Source organism: Protopterus annectens, chromosome 1.part0 (genome assembly GCF_019279795.1).
Source record: "Protopterus annectens isolate FY-2018-M chromosome 1.part0, PAN1.0, whole genome shotgun sequence".
Taxonomy (NCBI): domain Eukaryota; kingdom Metazoa; phylum Chordata; order Ceratodontiformes; family Protopteridae; genus Protopterus; species Protopterus annectens.
Genome location: NC_056725.1, coordinates 70,119,892 through 70,141,677, shown reverse-complemented (window position 1 = coordinate 70,141,677; position 21,786 = coordinate 70,119,892). Strand labels below are relative to the sequence as shown.

Sequence of the window (21,786 nt, the reverse complement as noted above, 5' to 3'; positions counted from 1 at the left end):
CCCCTAAAATAATTATTTTAGCCAGAATCATTTCAGATATTCACAGGCTTTGTTCCCTGTATCCTGATTTAGTTTTGTTTTTGGTCATCGATTGTGCCACATCTGCAGTGCAGAGAAGCTAGAAAGAACAGCGCTATTGAAATTTCCAAACACTTCATTAACCAGAGTCTCTCGGGTGGTCACCTAAATTGGGCTTCAAATGATCTATCACAATGGTCTGGACAAACACAACATAGACTTTTTAGCCAAGCTATTGTGCACTTGAATAGTCTAGGTTTTGACTTGTTTAATTTGGACATTAAATTGGCTGTGAAAAAAATTCTTTGAAGGGTAGGCTGACCATCCTGGCTTATGAAGGAGTTCAGTGATCTTGGGTGAGAGGCATTTTTTGGGGGAATGGCATAGATCCATGTCATTTCTTGAAGCTGCCTTGTGCCCCCCTCCATTTTCCCCCAGGTTGTGTTTCAGCGGCCACTTCATTTGTGCCAGTTGATTGCAGTATTAAGTCTTAGCTATGGCAAGCTGTAATTGGAATGGGAGGCAAGCCATAAGAGATTTATATTCAGGTCCAAGACAGCTTGGGTTATGCACCTGGACCTTAAACATTAACTTGAACAAGCTTGGTTATGCCAACCAGCATAAGGATATGGTTTTAATGTCTGTGTTATGATCATGTTAACATGTTATTTTCCTGTGGCATCAGTACTGTTGCCTATTTTAATCAATAAAATGGTCAGAACATTATATGTGGTGTCTTTACTGACTCAGCATAGAAGACAATTAAAAATAATCAAAGTTCATTGACAAATGCAGTGAGTATAGATGATAACCCTTTTGAAATACTGACTAAAAAAGTCTACTACAAATATTGACAGCTTTCCCAAACGATCAGTCTAAACTTTTATCTGTTGTCTCGTACCTGTGTTTTTCTCTCTGACTTTGGAATTTGTGTTTCCTACCCCCATTTTAAAGCAATGTGAATACTTTATTAATATCAGATTTTCATTCTTACATAGTGGTACGATTCCCAGGCATGGTGCAATTGTTATGTCAGCACTGATTGCTGTTACAAACATTTTATAATTATACGTTAATACAATATTAGTAAACTAGCCTCATGTTGATCAGTGCTTACATTTAACATTTAATAATTTGTCATTGTTAAGCATGCAAATCCCAACAGCACAATCAATTATTCATTCTAGTCTTAATCTCAGGGTTTATTTAAATTTGCTCCTTAAACAAAACCAGTTAAAACACACAAATTAAATATTTACAACAGAATATGAGAGCAGGAATTAACTAGTGAATGTATTGTTTAATATTCACTATATTATAGTAGTTTCATAGTTTTATAGTAGTGTACTAGGCTATCTGCCCTGGGGCATTTACAAGCCTAGCCAATAGTGATGTGGCTTTCGCCACCCCGTATTATTTAGCTACCTCTGTCTAGTAGTGACACATATGGGACCCCATTATTTAGTATACTATACCTCTGTCTAGTAGTGACACTGAGGTGACTCCCGGGGTAAACTTACGATCTCCCATCCATGCATCGAGATTTTTCTTGAACAGTGCCAATGAAGGGCTCTGTCTCACATGAACTGGGATTTTGTTCCAGAGTACGGGTAACCTCTGTGTTATGAATCTATCCCTCCAGCATGTCTTATTTATATTTGTGCAGAGGGTGAAATCCTTAGCTCAAGGTGGTTCTGGTGGATTTGGATTTTTTGAGATGGAGCATGTCCATCAGTTCTTGGTTGGACATGGCCTTATATGTTAGGCACAAATCACCTCTGAGCAGGCGGTATGCTACTGAATAGAGCTGGAGTTTCTTTAATCTAGCTGAATAAGGCATATGTTTGAGTCCCATGATCCTCTTGGTGAGGTACTTCTGGGGTCTTTCCAGTTGTTGTATGTGCCAGGTGAGGTACATCCCAAATGGAGCATTATATTCAATCATGGGCCTGATAAGGGAGGAATATAGAGGTGCAATGACCTCCTTTGATCTGGATGAGAATCCCTTCATGATGAGATGGGCAAGGTAGAAAGTCTTTCTGACCACTTTGGCAACATGGTTGTCAAAGGAGAGGTCACTATCTACTTGAGTCCCCAGGTCTCTGATTACTTCTTCCGTACTCAGTGGGTTATTGTCTATGTGATAATTTGTGGGTACTTTTTTTTTCCCAAAGGGGATGACTATACATTTTTTGTTAAGTTTGAGGCCATGATTCCGCACCAGTTGTCCGTTTCAGTGAGACCTTTCTGTAGGATGTGTGTGTCAGCAGGTGAATCGATTATGGCACCCAGTTTGCAGTCATCTGCAAACTTTGTCAGCCATAATCCTCCCATATTTGCTTTCACATCTGAGAAGTAAATGCCGAATAAGAGTGGTCCCAGGACTGAGGCCTGTGGGACACCACTCGTGACTGGTTTTGAGTCTGACATGGCTCCAGCAATTTTGACCTTATGGGTTCTGTTTTTTAGCCAGTTTGCTACCCATCTTGTGACATATGGATCTACATTTAGGCTGCTGAGCTTGTCTATGATGCCAGAGTGTGGTATTGTGTCAAAGGCTTTAGCCAAGTCCAAGTAGGCAGTGTGGACAGCCTTGCCCTCGTCGATGGCACTAGTGACTGACTCGAAGAAGTCAACCAGGTTTAAGAGGCAGGATCTGCCTTTTACAAAACCAAACTGGGTGGGATCAAGGGTCTGCAGATCCCCAATGTCGCCATTTATGAGTTCCATGATGATTCTTTCCATAGCCATGCAGACCAGGCTGGTCAGACTTATGGGTTGGTAGTTACCAGGGTCAGTGGAATTTCTCCCTTTGTGGAGTGGGACCACTGTTGCTGTGCGCCAGTGTTCCGGTACATATCCTGTAGTGAGGCTAAGATTGAATAGCGTTTTTAGGTGCGGGTTTAGTTCATCTTGAAGTTCATGTAACACGCAACCGGGGATACCATTGGGTCCCATAGATGCTGTGTTTTTTGCTTTGTTGAGTGCTGATTTTACCTGTACATCTGAGATGACAGGTAGGTTACATTCAGCAGGGATAATTATTTCACCTTTCGGGGGTGAGGGAGGGGAGAAATTTGCACTGAACCTATCTGCCAGAATATTGGCAATGTCGGTAGGGTCAGTGAATTTTTTGTCATTGTGTACCAACTCAGAGCATATTTGAGAATTTCCTCCCAAGGTTCTGACATAATTGAAGAAGGCCTTGTGATTGTGCTTGGTATCCTTGGCAATCTTTCTCTCAAAGTTGGCTTTAGATGTTTTTATGAGAGAACGTAGTTTTTTACTTGTGCTGATCAGGGAAGCCTTTTCCTTGTGGGATTTGGCTTTGTCCTGCAGTAGCTTCCTTCTTTTGTTGTACAGTTTGTTTATAGCCGGGGTCCACCAAACCGGGCGTCTTCCCTTGGTGGAGAGGATTCAGCATTTTGGGAAGTGGTTTCCATTAACCCAGTCGGCTTAAAGGATACCATTTCTGACTTAAGGAGTGTAAAGTCAGCTTTTGAAAAGTTTTTCACTGTCTTTTGTTCTGGGGGTGGGGGTGGGATATGTACATCCAACGTGATCAATTTATGGTCAGATCTTACTAGTGAGGGGTTTACATCCGGTGCGGAGCATTTGGGCCCCATGTTTGTGATAACCAGGTCAAGTATATTATCTCCCCTCATAGGAGAAGTGACCAGTTGCTCCATAGCATTCGAGTTAATGAATTCTAAGAATCTTTGGGCTAGGGTGTTAGGGCTAGAATAGTGGGCCCAGTCTATGTTGGGGTAGTTGAAGTCACCCAATATGATGGTGTTTAGTGTGACATTCATATCCTCCAGTGTCTTCAGGAATGCTTGATGGGATTCCTGGGATTGGGAGGGTGTTCTATAACATGCGACCAGTTGTATGGCAGTTTTGCCTATGGTGAGTAAAACTTGTATGGTTTCTGATGCTTCTTGGGTAGCCACCAATCGAGAGGTGTAGGTGTCCTTTATGAAAATGGACACTCCCCCCTCCCTTTGTGGTTCGGCCTGGAACTTGAGGCCGAAAAGGATGATATGAGGTATAGCCTGGTAGTGCTGGAGTGCTCTCAGGAGCCTTGAACCAGGTTTCAGTTACTGCACAGACATCGATGTTCTCCATACTGAGAAGTGCTTCGAGTGCCTGCATCTTGAGATTTAGACTTCTGACATTGAGCAGCATTACCCTTAATTTTTTTCCATTTTTGTTTATTATTACAAATCATAACAACTGATCCAGTGGCTACACTCCATGTACTGAAATCTAAAAAGCTCTTTCTGAAATGCATATTCATCCTTCATCCTAAATATGTATCCCATGTCACTCTTCAAACTCAGTTTTCATTACAGAATCCCATAAGCCACAATTTTAAAATCAAATTCAATTTCTTATTTCTAATAGTTCTCAGTTTCATATCTTTAATCTCTGGAATCATCTTTTTCACCTCTTCTTTTTATTTATTTTTTGTTTTCCATTTTCTAGTTATGGCTTTCCTAGCCACAGTTAACATTAAAAGTAACAATGCTTTCACCTCTTTAGTACATGTTATTTTACACCACCTCATTGAAAACATCCCTATATGGAGGATAAATTCTCCTCCAAGCATGAGACTTAGCATTTTATTAACGTCAAGTTTGTACTGAAGTAACTGCATATATTCTCAAGCTATAAGCTCCCAAAACCCTTTTTCCTGAACCCTCATATCTCCGACCTATTTATCTGCTTAAACATTTTTTAAGGTCTTGTACGGGTATAGACATAACTATACAAACATTTCCTTGCAAAAATTCTAAATTTTCTCACTTTAGTTGCATATCTAGGATTAACTCACTACAGCTGGATGATGCCTCCAAGTGTTTTTGCACTTACATCCTACTAATTCTGCTAAGCATCAAATATTGCTTGTTCATGTTTGCATTAATAATTCCAAAACCATGTATGCAATGTATTGAAATATTTATTTTAAAGCTTACAGAATGGTAAACATAGCTGTAGTGATATATGACCTCTTTCTAGTGCATGTAAAGATAAACTAATTGCTTTTGATATAATATTTATTTCTACTGTCATAAATTTCATGTTTTTCAAAATATCTGTCTGTGCTACTTGACTGCCAAGAACTGCTTAGCCTCATATGCAAGCTCTCAGCTGGGTGAACAAAACACTGCTGAAACTGTATGTGTAACTTGAGTGGTTGCTGAGGTATTATAAACTGTTTAGAAAATATTAAAAATGTAGTACTTACTGTGTTTAATGTGACTTATAAAATCCAGTTTAGGATCTAGAACCTAAAGAATACTAGCACTATAAAAATAGTTTGTGCTGAAGAGTTTGCTATTTATACTTCTTTTGTAATCCCTATGCTTCCAGTGAAATGAATGTTTGTTTGAAATGTGAGGACATAATTTCATTATTTCAAAGAGCTTAGGCTCCGCCCATTGGAAGTTACACTGCAAACGTCCAGAGATCCGGTGAAGGGAATGAGTTGACATATTTCTATCCAATGATCATTTCTAATATCTTTATTTAATCATTTGCCACACTTTGTTTTTATCTTTTGTGCTATGTTGTCCTATCAAGTCTAATATTGCATTATATGCTGTATTTATTAGTCTTTTTTGGGGGGGAGGGTGGGTCTGCCATTTCTATTCTGGCCTCAGTTATAACATTTGCTGTGTCTGTGTGGTTTAAAATAATTACTATTCAACCTCCACACAACTTTCTTAAACTTTAACACTAGACCTGTATATGCACGTGTCTATGTTCAATAACCCAAAGGGTTGTCTAACGTTCTGTAATTTTATTATCTCACCCCCTTTTATGATCTACTCCTTAAAATGTCAACTTGTTGATCTTTTCTAGATGTTCATTACATTTTCTTCTGTTCTACACTTCACTCTGTCTTGACCTCTGTCAATATGCTAGATTTGTTTCATTTAAATTCTATCACATGTATATAAACATAAACACTGAGGATTATGCCAGATTTTTAATTTAAATTCTAACAATCTTATTGCATAAAGTAAATTTCAGAAAGTGTACACCACACTGATACTTGTCACACCCTTCTCTTCTTTTCTTGTGGATAAATGCTGACTGCCTAATTTGCATTGCCATTTGTCAGGCATATGGTATTCTGTGAAGTTAGAATTGTTAAGTCTCCTTACTCCTTCACAAGGACTATAAGTTATCCATTTCCATCTTGTGCCAACTAAACAGTTTATGTTCATTTAGGACTTGTTTTATAGCAACCTTTCTGTAGATGTCATAGCATAATAGGCAGCTATTTGTTAACTCTTTCCCTTGGATTCAGAAAGGCTTAACCCATGATGGAAACTTTTACTTAGCAGGTTGTGACAGTGTGGAAAGCTGGTGCTATTCCGCAACCACTCTCCTACAACAGTGGTACACAGGCACTGGACAAAGTAGGGATGATGGCATATGTAAGTGTGCATGCATGTTTGACGTTGCCTGTACAATGGCAATGTATGGGCTGGTAGGGGAAGCTTTAGTATGGGTATGTCTGATAATGCAGTGTTTGATTTAATGACATGGTAATAAGCTGCTAATGATGTGCTGCTTGGTGCAGCGTTACCATACCGGTGACTTATAGATTATCACCATTAAAGTATTGGACACTCCTGCACTGCACAACTAGTGCTGATGGTGATAATCTTTCTGAATCCTAGGGTTTGTTTATCTCTAATGTCCATTTGTCATATCTACTAAAAGGGTCGTGTCTTTACTTCTTTGACTTGGACACTAGTTCTTTTAATATTAAAATGTTTTGTGTATGTTGGGGATTTTAACTGTGAGGCAGGCATTTGACACAAAGTATCATAACTGATTCAGGATGTTATATTTTTATCATTCTCCCAGTGACATAACACACAGCTGGTGTTTTTAGTCATCATGATACATAAAGATAAGGGTTAAAAGGGAATAACAGCTCTTCTCCACAAATGAGAAGTCCGAAGCTTTTTCTTGCTCTGAACCCTAACAGAGATTAACAATTTAACAGTTTGTTTTTCAGTGAGCAGTCCTTATACATCTCTCATAAAGAAACTGTAAGTATCTCCTTATTATAAACATGCTTATCTCTGGTTCACCACTTAATACCCATACTTTACCCCATTCATTTTTTTAAGGATAATGAAGGGGGTACTGGTCTGACACTTTATAATTAAGTGGTCTCAAAACTACCAGCCCTGGAGCCAGATGCAGTCCTCAAACAGGTAACATATGGCTGCCATAATATGCTCCTATAGTGACCAATGTTTGTAAGTACCTCATTTGGAGTGATTGCTTTGTTGGCTGAGTTTGACTGATGACTTCTTTTTAAAAACTCTCTCATCTTTTCAACTGCAGTACAATGTTAAAGTAATAGAAGGCTAGTTTCCTGGAGTGAACCTAATCACAAGCACTTTTACTGTTCACAAGTCTGTGTGTGAAATGGGGAACTGAAATAGCATCATTCCATTGTTGTACTGAAAAAGACATTGGACCTTCAAAATAAGTAAAATACATTGTATTTTGTTTGTGGTCTAATTAAGTCCAGAAGTATGTTTGAACAATACTTACTAAGAAAATAGAGATGGGCTGTCATTCATTAGGTGGAACAAAGCCTGCCATTGACTCTAGGAGATTTTCTAAATCTCTTCTGGTCAACATTTACAGACTGTCGCACACACATATTAATAATCAAAGCACTGTAGCAGCTTCTTTGTGAATGGGGGCAATCTCTACAGTGGCAGAGTGCACAGCTAAAGGTTAGGTATGTAAACTTGCTGGAAGATGCAGTCTGAGAATACAGAAACTATACAGACAAGTGAAAACAAAGCATACAGAAGTTCCTGAAGTTAAAATGAATTGAAAACTGGCACATTTTCACTCTCTCACCCTCTCATACAAGTCTCAGCTAACTCCGAGAGTAACCCCCATGGATAGCCATCACTACCCATAAATTTTACAAGGCAAAGGGTAAAACAGGCATTGGTTGCTAGGTCTCGCATATCACACATGCATGCACTTATACCTATGGACAAATTACATCCCTGATCTACATACTGCATGTCTTTGGAGTATGACAGAAAACTGGAGCACCCAAAGAATACCTACACAAACACAGTGTGGACATGAAGACTCAGCAAGAAAGTACTTCAGATGAGAATTAAACTAGAAAACCTCTTGGTGTGAGACTGTAATGCTACCTTTTGTGCCATAGGTACTGGCTAATAACAGTCCTGGGCCAAGATCTCACATATCTGAATATTCATTACAGGGTTTCTTGTCATGTTTAGTTATGACCTGACAAAATCCTGCCTGCCTGTGCCCTAAATTAATTAATTAATTAATTTGCCAAGGTTCATCTTGCTCATTTGCTCATTTGCTCTGCTTCTTAGAAGTGCCACACCCACTATCCATATCACTGTTGGAAGCATTCATAGCTCTGTGTTTTAGGTTAACAATTACCTCAGCAGGAACACAGACATATAAGAAGTCGTGATTGACTACCATGTGCTTATATTGCCTTACTGATTTTTTTATTTGCACTTATTTGTTAGCCAACTCTATATGCCAAGCGTTTCATTTATAAGACTAAACCAGGAGCACTGTTTGGTTTAATGACTTGTTCAGAATAATACAGTATGGCAGCAGAGAATGAAACAATCAAAACTAGGCCTGCAGGACGAAGCTTATTAGCAGCTCACAGCCTTACTCCTCTGAATTGCACTGCATGCCTGCCTGTTTCTCAATGTTTAAAAGGGTCACTTCAGTTTTTAGCACTTGTATATATAGAATCCCCAGCCCCCACATTTCTCCAAGTATGCAGACATTGCTGGAGGAAGTCAGCTGGATGGTCAGAAAGACTGACACTCATTATACTAGGTCTTATTGGCTGGACAGCTGACAGTCAGCAGATCATATGATTTTAATCCTCCTTTGGTTCATGAGGATTTCTCATTGTTGTCAGAACTTAATGTTACAATCGGGATAGTAATATAGACGGTAAACTCCATGATCCGATATGTATTGTACTAAATGGGACAAGCATGAGAGATCTGACACATCCTTCAGGTAAAACATGCAGCATGAAAATCAGCTTTTTTAGTTAACCTGAGCACTTTAGTAAGCTTGGAAAAATGCTCAGCCTTTTGAATTTGCTAGTCAAAGCGCTAAAAAGAAAACAAAATGATAATATAAATTATTACAGGGCAAAAAATTATATTGCTTTGAAGTTACTCTGATTTGGGACTTTCGGGCAACTACCATGTATGGCTAGGATTCCATTTCTAGGTCCTAAGACCCAGTACTAATTGTTTTAAAATGAAAAAGAAGATGCATAATTTTTTATAAGCAGGCAGGCTGGCAATGGACACTGTGGCAATGAAGAAAGTAAATTTATATGTCAGCAGTTAACTAGACAAATAAGATAGATAAAATATACAAAGTGGCAGCTATACTGTCATTTCTGGTATAATGCTACATGCACTAAGCAAACACAGGAACATCAGTGTAGTTTGTACAATTAATGGATACAGTTTTGTGATCCATTTAATAAATGCATTCAAACTATAAATAAACACATGTCCAATGAAAATAGATAAGGTTATCAACACATTTAACATTTCTGCATTGCTGCCTCCTCAAAAGTATAAATTTAATCATTGTCCCTCCCCTTAAGAAGCAACATTTGCAGCTCAATCTATGCCTTGAATGAGTCCCCCCCCCCCCACACACACACACTCAAACACATTGGCAGAATGGGGAATGTTGTTGGCTACAATGTGATTTCATTTTGAGATCCCCTAGTGTAAGAGAATGATTTCTGTTCTTTAAATTATTTTATAAAACTGTTTTATTTACCTTTCTCTGTTGTGATAAACCTGAGCAAAAGTTCTGATTTATATTAAAGCAGAGCTTTACTGTTTCTTTGCAGTAGATCTGTGAGTGCACATGAGTAAACAAATGTAATGAGTGATCCCCATGTCATATGATTATCAGTTAGCCCTGTTTGTGTGTGTGTGTGTGTGTGTGTGTGTGTGTGGTAGGAGGCTGGAATGTGTACACAAACATATTAGAGCAATTATACGCTGTTTACTATGTGATAGGCAAACAGGTATCATAGATGACAAAGGTTCTTAGAAGTGCAGCATGTGCTATTTTGCTCTTGGCAAATGTCCAGCACAAAACTTGCAAGTCAGTTTTACTTACGCTGCAGAGAAGACGGGTGCACTTGGTAGGATAAGCATTTACTTGGGGAACAATTCTGCACTTCTTCAACCAACCAGAAAAAAACGGGATTCTCTCAGTCACATGAGCTATTCTTTGAAATCATAAAAGTTTGTCTTGCCATGAAGAAGTCAGCAGAACTACATGGAGGACTTGAAAGGAAACTAGCAACATTTTCTCTACTGTAATTTTATTGGAACACTACTTTTGACCAGATTCTCAAAAACGTAAGTAATTGTTTCTACTTTTAAATGAATGGGTAATGCAGTAGTTACAGTTTTTTTTTATTTTGTCTGTTGTTTCAAATGTAAAAATATATGCTATAGATTATTCTGTCATGTATTATTGTTTTAAACATAGACCAAGGTTACTTAATATGGAGTGTATCTGTTTATGACTTGAAGACGTAATGTTGCTGCATGTTTCCATCAGCAAAAGCATGTATGTGATGCATGTATGCTGTGATTTTTTTATCTATATGATTTATAAGTAAAAGTTAAGTTTTCATTTTACTTCTCTGTGACACCAAGGCTATAGTTTGTAGGGAGAAACTTCCAGTGATTACAGAACAGCTTACTGGATGAGGCATTAAGTGAATAACATCATTGTATTTATTTGTTTGTTTGTTTTTTGTATTATTTCATTTTTATTCAAATTTTTTTTGTTTATTTCTAAAATTTGTTGAAAAGGTATATGGACTGATCCAATGCAAATCGATTTTAGCCGTGGCTATCTACAGCACAGACATATAACTGTAAACATTGGTACATAAGGAATAACTGTTACACTCAAATTAGGACAACTAGAAAATCTATACCGATTCCAGAAATGTAAAAAGATAAAAAGCATGTTTTTTGCAAGCACCATAGAATGGTTACAAATATTTTAACTTATAAGTATGTATATTAAAGTTTATGAAATAGAACAGTTCATTACAAAATATATACAAAACATAAAAGTGTTCCTCAAGCAAACTTGCAGAAGTTCTTAAGTAGTTTGCTCAATGACAGACAGAGTTTTAAGGTTAGAGATGCATAAAGGGTAGGGGAAAGTAAAAATAAATATCTAGCACTACCTATATGGAAAAGGTAGAGAGGGGTGAATACAAATGTGAAAAGTAAAACAGAAACACACCTGTGTGACTAAAAATAAATGAAGAAATTCATTTAGGATTAAGAACATCAACAAAATAACTGAAGGAGTTAAGGGGGAGCGAAAGGGAAATAAGTTGGTATTTTAATTGTAAGCTGAATAGAACAAATAGATGAGGTTATCATAAAAGGAAGAATATTCTGAGTGATTAAATGCAACCAGAAACAGACAGCTAACAAAAATAAAGAGAAGAAAAGAATCCTGGAGGTTTACGAGTATAAGAGACCATGGTTGCTGTTATGGCTTTCAACTTCTCTGGTCAAGAATCAGGGACACATCCCAAAACAATAGGAGGTCAAAAGCTTGAAATCAGGGATAGTTTCTAAACATTTCTCTAATTTATGTAGAAAGCTAACAGAACAATATGTTTTGCATCAGCATGTACTTTTTAAACAATAGGAAGTATGGAACTGAAATGGCTAGTTTTATTGACTGTATTCCTCAGTTTTTTTATCAGAAAATGAAAAAGGTTGCATGGAGAAGGAAAAAAAACATGAGGCAAAGTCAGAGACATTCTTGAAAATGTCGGGAGACATGGATAAACCTACACAGATACAGAGACAACCCAGACTCCACATTGAATAAAAACCATAGCCAAGGACACAAGTTTGCAGATGCCCCAAGATGAATTGCAAACTTTTTATTCAACAATCTTTTGACTAAATGATGGCCTAAACAAAAGTCATGACTAAGGAGAGAGCTGTACTTGCTTGTACTTGTGTCTTTCCAACACACTCTAAATGGGCAAAACTGCATTATAAGAAGTGACTTAAGCCACGGGGTCCTAGATACTCTGATGTGAATTTTAGAGCTCCCCTGTAGTTTTAAACAAATTGATGGTCTTATTTTTTTTCCTTTCAATAAATAAATAAAGTGTTTAATGTTCAAAGCAAACAAAACACTACACAAATGTTAGTGAGGATACGTAAATCAAATCTGGAAATAAAGCCTGTGACCCCCCCCCCAAAAAAAAAAATCTAGTCACATAATGTGCACCTCTTTGGTGTTAGCTGGAATGAAAGTTGAAGAATGGCTGCCATCATATTTCAAGTTGCTGCATGCTTCCTCGCTCCTTTCCTCAAAAGACAGCTGCCTTGTATGTACACCTCTGATGTCCGACTAGGACTAAAGTGAAAAAACAAATGGCTACAATAACATATTTCTGCTTCCTGCTGACAGACATATACACGGCATACCTTCTTAGCCCTACTCCAAAACGATACCCACCAGTATACAAATAATGATGCATTGCTATGAAGAACATGGAAAAAGTAACAGTTCTAGTAATATATTCCAAACAGTTGCTCCCAAATAGTGCACTGCCCCTAGACAAGTTATAGCAATGTTCTGGGCAAACCTCTTGAGGTTTGCTAGTGAGGAAAGTTTATTTGACCACACTATTCCCAGCCCTCACATAAGCAATATCAATCTTCGGTACACACATCTGAGATTTAATTGTGAGCAAAGAAATGAAGAATGATTACAGTGTTCATAATACCCACAAAAGTTATAGGGACTTTCTGTACATTTTGAGAATGGCTGGCTTTAGACTAGGTGGAGGTCAGATTAACGGTTTAGGATGTGGCTTCTCTACCAAGTCCATGTCAAAATCCTCTTATAGAGATGGGTATGGGGACCAGCAGGCCCAAGGAACTCTGAGAGGTCAGATATTTTGTGATGCATTATTTCTTTATCTGTTTGAAGATAATGACTTAATTTTATGTTTGCTACTACCCAGAACTACCCAGAAGAGTACATGTACCTCCAGTATCAGGTGTGTTCGCAGATAGCATTAGTTATGATACTTTTTTAAATGTGCATATTAACACCACTCTTTTGACAAACCAGAGCTAGCCCAAGATGCACTGATGATTGTTTCCCCACACATGCAACTAATGAGACAGGTCTATCACAACGTGTTTGTACGTACAAAATCACACACTGATACTGCATGCTTATTTCCATTTACCTACTGATGTTGAGTCTTGCCAGATTCCTACAATGACCCCGGAACAGTCATTGTTAAAAAGCAATATTTACTAGGCAAGTAGAGACAGGAAGTAGCTCAATGGGTCTTTTTCCATATCACACATACCCCCACCAGACAGAGCAGAGTCGCCACTCCAACTGCTGTGTATTTTTGCAATGCTTAGTATCCAGAGAAAACATAAATGAAGATAGTGAGGAGATGCAGATTCCGCAGAGAAGGCAACCAGCCAAGAAGTGAACTGCAGAACTTCTTGCAGTGAAGTGACAGCAATATTCACTGCACAGCTACCTACAGGCAGATTGCAGGTTTTTGGGAAGTTGGCGGAAGCTAAAACATCTGGATAAACCCACTCAAAAATAAGGATGACCTACAAATTCCACAAAGAAGGACCCACAGCCAAGAACTCAACCAGAGATCCAAGCACTTTACCACAACAAAACTGCGCACTGTGCCATTCTGCTGTCTGCGCCAGCCATGCCAGTAATCAGTTAGTTTTGCACATTCTGCTTATAGACCTTCAGCAGACCCCACCAAAGATAACCAGCCATTGTGCATACATCAGAAGTCTGGCTGTGCTGGAAAATTGAAGTAATTAATGTTAACTTGCTCCTCTTAGATATACTGCACCCCCACACACACACACACACACACATACATACATGCACATGTAACAGCAATGATTATTTATTTTACACAGATTTCTGCAAAGAATATTATATTGTATGACACTTCTATAGCCAAACCAGCTCAGTGACTGTTTAACTGTGATCAAACAATAGCAAGGTAAAAGTCACATTAATTCACAGATGGCCCCATATCAGCAGTTATGGCCATTTGTTTGACTATGTTTACTTCACAAGTTTGAGAACAGTAAGTAATAAAAAATAATAATAATGGCTGGAGTACAAACTCGCACAGTAATCAGCAACAGTATAAGTATTTTCAACCTCAAAGACCAAAAATAATGAGAAGACAAAAGCTCAAACTCAGGGACAGAGTTTAAATACTGTTTTTTAAGACATTACTAGAATAAGAAGTTTGCATTAGAATGCTCTTTCTTAAGGATATAAGTCAGAAACACAAATAAATTGTTCATAGCTTAGTACTAGGCTAACTGCCCTTGTGAGCCATTTTAAGCCTAGCCAATAATCCTTTGTCAGACTCAAACCTTGCTTCTTGTGTTTATAAGGCAAACACCTTAACAAGTAGGCCACCCTCCATACACCTGTTGTAGGATTTAGTGATTGCAGTCCTCAACAGCTTATCAAACAACTACACATTTTATCAGGTACAGACCAAAAAATAAGAAGCAGAATCAGTGACATCCTTTAGCTTGCGTGTTTCCCCCACAGAACATGAAAAAATACAGCTCTTTTTATCAGACTCCATCATATCTACTACTGCCATATCTGAAGCCAAAAATAATCATAAATCTTGTTTTAGACATGGTAGAAAATGAAATAAAAAATAAATCGCTACACTTCTCTCTACTTATTCATAATGACTCCTACTCTGACCAAATAGACATTGCCAATATTCTTGCAAACAAATTTAGTGTTGACTTCATTTCAAAGCGCTGATATATATGAATCATGTAATCCCCAAATTATCTCTAAATGTCCAAGAACTTTTATTTTTACTGGTGTGTGCAGTAGTTACCTGTCCCTTTAGCAGAAAAATCCTTAGTCATGGCCAGCTTTAGCTGATATGGTGCCCTAAGGAAGAGTTTTATGACCCCCCCCCACAATGCATCTCCAAGTTACTCTCCCATCCTGGCCTACCCACACCATCCAGATTACTTGTTTCTTCCTTTTCTCACAATTTGTATGTTATTCATTTTTGCCTCCATTCAATCATTTGTTTATTCATTTAGTACAGCTTAACCTGCACAATGATAACTGTGGAGGAAAAGAATCACAGTATGTCATGGGAGTCAGCATTACTCTGAGGTCCATTTACAACTGTTTGATCCAGTAATGGCCTGAAAAAAAATCCTGATTAAGGAAAAAAATTCAGTGTTGCTCTTCAGCTTTGCTGTGACCAGCATTCTTTCAACAGAGTCTAACTGGCCAAGACCACATCTGTAGTCCGGAAATTCATCCTTGGTTTGGCACCTATGTCTCCAATGCAAACAGTTAACCTGTAAATGGTTCATCCCCCAGGCCCATGTTTACACTTATCAAGGGTGTCAGAAGTTGTCAGAGATTCAGGATGCATGGCTAGGCTTAAAAAGGCCCTTGTGGTTGTTAGCCTAGTAAACACCTATGAACTTATGAACGTATTGAGAAAATCAGTACATTAAGTCAGGATTATGAAGTTTGTTAGGCTACCAGAAACCACGAGGATTCTAGATGTTCTGAGGTGCATTTTATAACTTTTTCTAACGTTTTCTTCCAACGATAACCTGAACAAAAATAGTAAGGAAAGAAATTCAGTTTTTCTTTTTCTTTTAACTCTAGGATAAAACAATTTGCATACAAGGCTTAATACTCAAAACTGAAAAAAAAGCAGTTCACAAAAACTTTTGTGAGGATACATAAATCATACCTCTCTAAGCCCCTCAATAAATCACTTTTTGTATACTCCCCTCTGGTTTTAGACTAGAATAAAAGTGAAGACACAAATGGTCACAGCAATGTATATTTCTAGTTCCTACTGTTTTATATATATATATATATATATATATATATATATATATATATATATATATATATATATACACACACACACACACACACACACACACACACACACACACACACACACACACACACACACACACACACACACACACACACTGTATGCCTCCTCACCCTTACTGCCCAAAGGATGACCGCCATCTGTGTCCCTCTCTGTCAGACTAGGAGTAAGCGAGTAAATTAAATAAAAAAATTTAAAAAAAACAGACCATATAATGTATTTCAACCTGTTTCTGTCAGACAGACATAAGCAACAAGCCTACTTACACTTTCACAAAAGATAGCCATCTGTATACACATGAGATATTTGATTGTGAGGAAAGTGAAAAAATGATCACAGTGATGTTTCCAACTTGTCACTCATCAACAAGATATAGCAACCCTCTGTGCACACCTTAAATTTTTGAGGTAAGTTAATGAAACAATGATTACACATTCCCCATCACAATATATGCTATAGTGAGCTGTGCACACCACTAAGGTTTAGGAAAAAAATAAAAGAAATAGGGACATTGATCCTCCACCCGACACACACACACACACACACACACACACACACACACACACACACACACACACACACACACACAAACTACAGTGATCTACTCTACACACATTTAAGCATGGTTGGTTTTAGAGTAGGTGGCATTCAGGACAAATGCTACTTTTAAACCTGTTTCAAAATCCACTTACACTACCTTGGAGTGTGGGACAACAGTGCCTCTATAAGTCCTGAAAGTCTGGATGATCTGCAAACCATTTTATTCCTTCCTGTTCTGAAAGATGATTTAAACTGAGCAAATCACAAGAGGGTAATTTTCATCCAGACTGCCCCAGCAGGTAGTTATGGCCACTTCTGTGAACAATTCAGGCATCTGATTGTTACAGAAGAAATTACCATGTAATGTAGTCCACCTTTGACTGTCGGGCCATTTATGTTCTACAGGCAGCTCCCACCCCAATGAAGCAGTTATAGTTAAAAATGTTGGCCATGTATTGCATTTCAGCTTGGCTTCATGGAAAGTGTAGCTACACATTAAAGCAGTCCAGGCTGCTTCACATACCTCACAGCAATCCCAAAAATGCTCAATAGTCCTGCAAAGCCAGAGACTGACTATTTAAAATAAGAAAACAAGAGAGTCAATTACTTTCAAGAGACAATGCCCATCAGTTATAGGTGAAAATAGCAGCTATTTATTGTATGTTGTAAAACTTAAACACCTCACAGGGTGCACAGTAGCAAACCTCTCCTCCACCCACTAGTCAGCCATGCCCTCCACTACCATTTGTGTGAATACATGAGGTATAACATCCATCAGGGACTGGTACGTTCTGCACCCTCACTATAGGACCACAAGGTTTTTAAAAGTGTATTTATAACAGTCACTTTTCTATGCATGATGGGGAGTGCTGGGTGGCAAAAGCCCATTTGCTGCATACGGGCGGGCATCAGTTGTTCAATGCCATTCCCGAACCCATGAGAAAATGGTGCTAGGTGTTTAAAGTAAGTTATGTGTTGTAATTCAGCTTTATTCCTGGAAACAGTAGTCACACATTAGAGTATTCCATGTTGCTTCACGTATATTACAGAACTCTTGCAAATCAACACTAATCCAGCAAAGTCAGAGAGTAGTTGTTTAAACTGAGAAAACAACAAGAGAGTCAGTTATTTCTAAAGACAGCTCTCTCCAGCAGTTATATCTAAAAATGACAGCCCTGTATTGTATTTATACTTTGTTCAATGAAAACAACAGCCACACATTAAAGTATTCTAAGATCACATAGATCTTGAAGATATTCACTTGGAAATTAACTCGGCCAAATAGAAGGATTTCCTGATTGTGGTAGAAACATGATGATTGAATGAGAAAAAGCTATTCACTTGACTACATAGGTCTCTTAGGATCATATCTGTCTGAAGTCGAGTACCATTTATAACATATGAGGCGGGGGCAACCTTCCTGCAAAATGCTACTGTGCTGCACTTTTTTTCATTTAGGTTGTGACTGTGTTTGATACACCATTGTGTGTACATATTCCAGCTCTTGCTGGAGTTATTTTTTTATCAATGAATGAGCGGATAACAGTGGCCAGTTTGTAGTCATCGGCAAACTTGTTCAACCACATTTCTGGGATATTAGCTTGGATATGAAGAAGAAATTGTGAAAAATGTCAAATAAGAGAAGGCCTAGAAATAATCCCTGTGACATCCTACTAGTTACAATTTTACATCCAGAGAGGGAACCAACAACTCTCACAACTTAGTAACATTAAGCTCTTGCAATTTTTCAATAATAGCAGCACAGGGTATAGTATCAAAAGCCTTGGCCAGGTTGAGGTAAACAGTAGGCACAGAACATACCTCTCAACATCTTACAGGAAGAAATGTGGACAAAGCCATAAACAAAAGTGGGACAAAGGCCCCAAAAATATGGACAATTTTTAAATATTGCTCTTTCTACCTTAGAAAGTTGATAGAATAACAGGTTTTGCATTAGCATGAATTTTTCTGAAGGGTATGAAGTCTGAAAGTCAAATGTCTATCATTATTTTCTAACTTCAGTCTTTAATGAATTGCCATTAATTTGACAGACAGAAAACCACAATTAAATGAAAAACAAACCAAAAATGTAAGGCAAAAATGTGGACATTCTGTGAAAATCTGTACAGTTGAGTGGTATGAATGACCACAGTCCACAGCCATTGTAACCTTTTCTAAGAAGCATACCACATACAACAGACAGGACCTACCCTTTACAAAATCCAACTGATTGGGATTTAGATCAGTTAGGCTGCCTGTGTCTGCATAAATGAGTTATGTTATGATATGTTCATGGCTTTAAATATAAGTCTGGTCTGGCTGGTAGGGGCAGCAATGTGGGTAATACAAAAGGTAAAGTTAGTATTAAATCTGTCTACTAATATATTAGCTAAATCATTGGGGTCAGAATGAGTGACATTATTATTAATGAGTTTAGTGAATTTTTGGACATTATTCCTTCATTTTATGACATAACAAAAAACTCTACTCTCTAGAAGCTCTCTTCACCCTAGAGAATGCTGATGCCTGTGTGGTCACGGAGACATGGTTTAAAGCTGCAGACAGCACACTGACAGTGCAAGGTTATAATGCTTTCCACACATTTAGACCAGTGACTACACAGACAGGGATTAAAGGAAGCAGTGTCTCGATTTACATCAAAAATAAATATACCTGAAGGCTGGTAAAACAGGACAATGCACCTCAGCTTTTCCATGTTCAAATCACCATAGGTAAAATCCGGGTTCCTATTAGATGACCAAAGACTCATTCTATCAAATGCATCTTGGTCGAACTTAAAACAACGAAAAGGCAAAATAGCGAAGCGGCTTTTAAGCAAATTCTTTCCCAGGGAAAGAATTTGCTAGGCCACTTCCATTACTTTGCCGTTTTTACCACTGTAGTGTGATCTTGGAGTTGGTATATTTAAGTAGGAGGGTGTGAGGGGCACAGCCCCCCACATCGGGGGGTGTGGAGGGGTGAAACCTTCCACTTTATGTATTCTTTCAAATTTTTTTTTTTTTTTTTTTTGGAACAGTGATTTTTTTTTTTTCCCTTGGAAAAAAATGCTGTTCTGAGCTTTTGAGATTGTAAGCTTTCACTTACATGGGGTCAATTATTCATCATTCTCTTTTTTAAGCATTCAATGATATAATATAGACCCTAAAATTCAATACTACTTCCTTGCAAGCTATAAGTCCTCCTCTATGACCCAAAAAAAACATAACATGTATTTAAATGTATTGGAAACACTCAGCATATAACCCAATACTATATTCATGGGAGACTTTAATTACCCCACTATTAACTGGGAAGCATATAAGACACCAAATGTACAGGCACAGAGATTTCTGGATTTTGTAAACACAAACTCCCTGGACCAGATTGTCCATACACCAAACAGGGGTATGACCATACTGTATCTGTTCTTCACTAATATGGGAGAGTGCTGCATACCCCCTAGTATAATGAACTCTGGTAAGGTCAGACCACAAAATGGTCTCTGTAGAAGTAAAAATAAAACCTGGAACCCTAGTTAACTCTGGAATATGCAGGAACTACTCTAAGGCTAACTTCCTACTATTAAGTGATAACCTTGCAAAATTCCAAGCCCCATAAACCCTGAGAACACTGCTGCCTATGCAGAAATGTTCACAGAAACCCTGTACAAGCATGTTAATAGCTGCATAGAGGCAGCTGTACCCACCAGGGAGAAGTAAAGAACTAACTCAAAAAACAAGCCAATATGGTGGGATCACAACATCCATAGGCTGTATAACAGAAGGAGGAAACTCATGGCAGAAATTAGGTTGTGCAGCACCCAACAGGATAGAAGCATTCTTATCAGAATAAACAAACAACTCAGAGGGCAAATAGTTTACCAAAGCCAAATTTAAGGTAAATTTGGCCTCTCAGGACAAGGACAACCACAAGGCATTTTTAGCTATGTCTGCAACCTCAAAGGCAATACACAGTCTGTACAAAGCCCATTGTTAATGGAACCACATATACTGAGCTAGAAGATATAGCAAACCTACTGGTCGACAAATTCATCTCCAACTTTACCCTTCTCTCCCTATCAACCTCCCCTCAGGAAATACCAGCAAATATAACTCCCCATTATAACTAAGGAACAGGTCTTTAATACTCTCTCTAAGGCCAAGAACAGTGCATCAATAGGCCGAGACATATCCCAGGATGCTTCTAAATAGCACGAAACATGGCTTATCAGGCCATCTGGAGTTGATATTTAAGTGTAGCCTCCAAACAGGCTTTGTGCCTCATGAATGGAGAAAAGCAACGGTCATCCCTCTGCACAAAGGTGGGCCATTTACAGATCCTGGAAACTATAGACCCATAAGTCTCACTAGTCTCATATGCAAATCCATGGAATGAATTATCACTGAAATGATGAATAATGACATAGGAAACCTGCAGACACTGGACCCAAGCCAATATTGTTTCGTCAAGGGCAGGTCATGCCTACTCAAACCTGGTAGACGTCTTTGGGAAGGTCACCAAAGCAATGGATGAGGCCAAAATGGTTCACATTGTCTACCTCAACCTGGCCAAGGCATTTAACACAATAACCCACTCAGGCATTGTTGACAAACTCAAGAGGTTAGGTACAAACCCTTACATCATCCAGTGGATAGCCAGCTGTCTCACAGATAGGACCCAGAAAGTTAGAATTCGGGAGTCCACCTCTACAAAAAGGCCAGTCACAAGTGGAGTCCCTCAGGGATCAGTCCTGGGACCACTCCTTTTTGGCATTTGCTTCTCTGATGTCAGGGCCATTGTCAGTGTCCTCTGGCTGACTACATTTGCAGATTATTGCAAATTAGGGCTGTCATTGAATCCCCTGCTGGCAATTGTTCTACAGGAATGGCTGATACAGATAGACAAACAACTGGTGTCAGAATTGTGAACTAAAACAAAATGCCAAGAAATTTATAATAGTATCCTTCAGGAAGTCATCCATCTCTAGTGACATTCACATTGACAACACACCCCTAAGAGATGATCCAGTAGTCAGGGGCTTGGGGACACACATAGACAGTAATCTAGCATTTGACCATCATGTGTCTACAGTAGTGAGGAAATCAGTCTATGGTGTGCAATGTATAAACAAAGGTATGGCATCTAGGTCC

The 21,786-nt window shown here is 38.4% G+C and overlaps 1 protein-coding gene across 2 annotated transcripts in view; it reads left to right on the top strand.

The window, feature by feature from the left end:
• The first annotated feature begins 10,213 nt into the window (after positions 1 to 10,213).
• Positions 10,214 to 21,786, top strand: part of LOC122812062 (zinc transporter 1-like) — a 292,558-nt gene continuing 280,985 nt past the window's right edge. Inside the window, exon 1 of one of the 2 annotated variants that reach the window (XM_044084359.1) lies at positions 10,214 to 10,481. The gene's annotated coding sequence lies outside the window, so the exon portion shown is untranslated. The remainder of the gene's footprint in view (positions 10,482 to 21,786) is intronic. The other variant, XM_044084443.1, reaches the window with a different exon arrangement.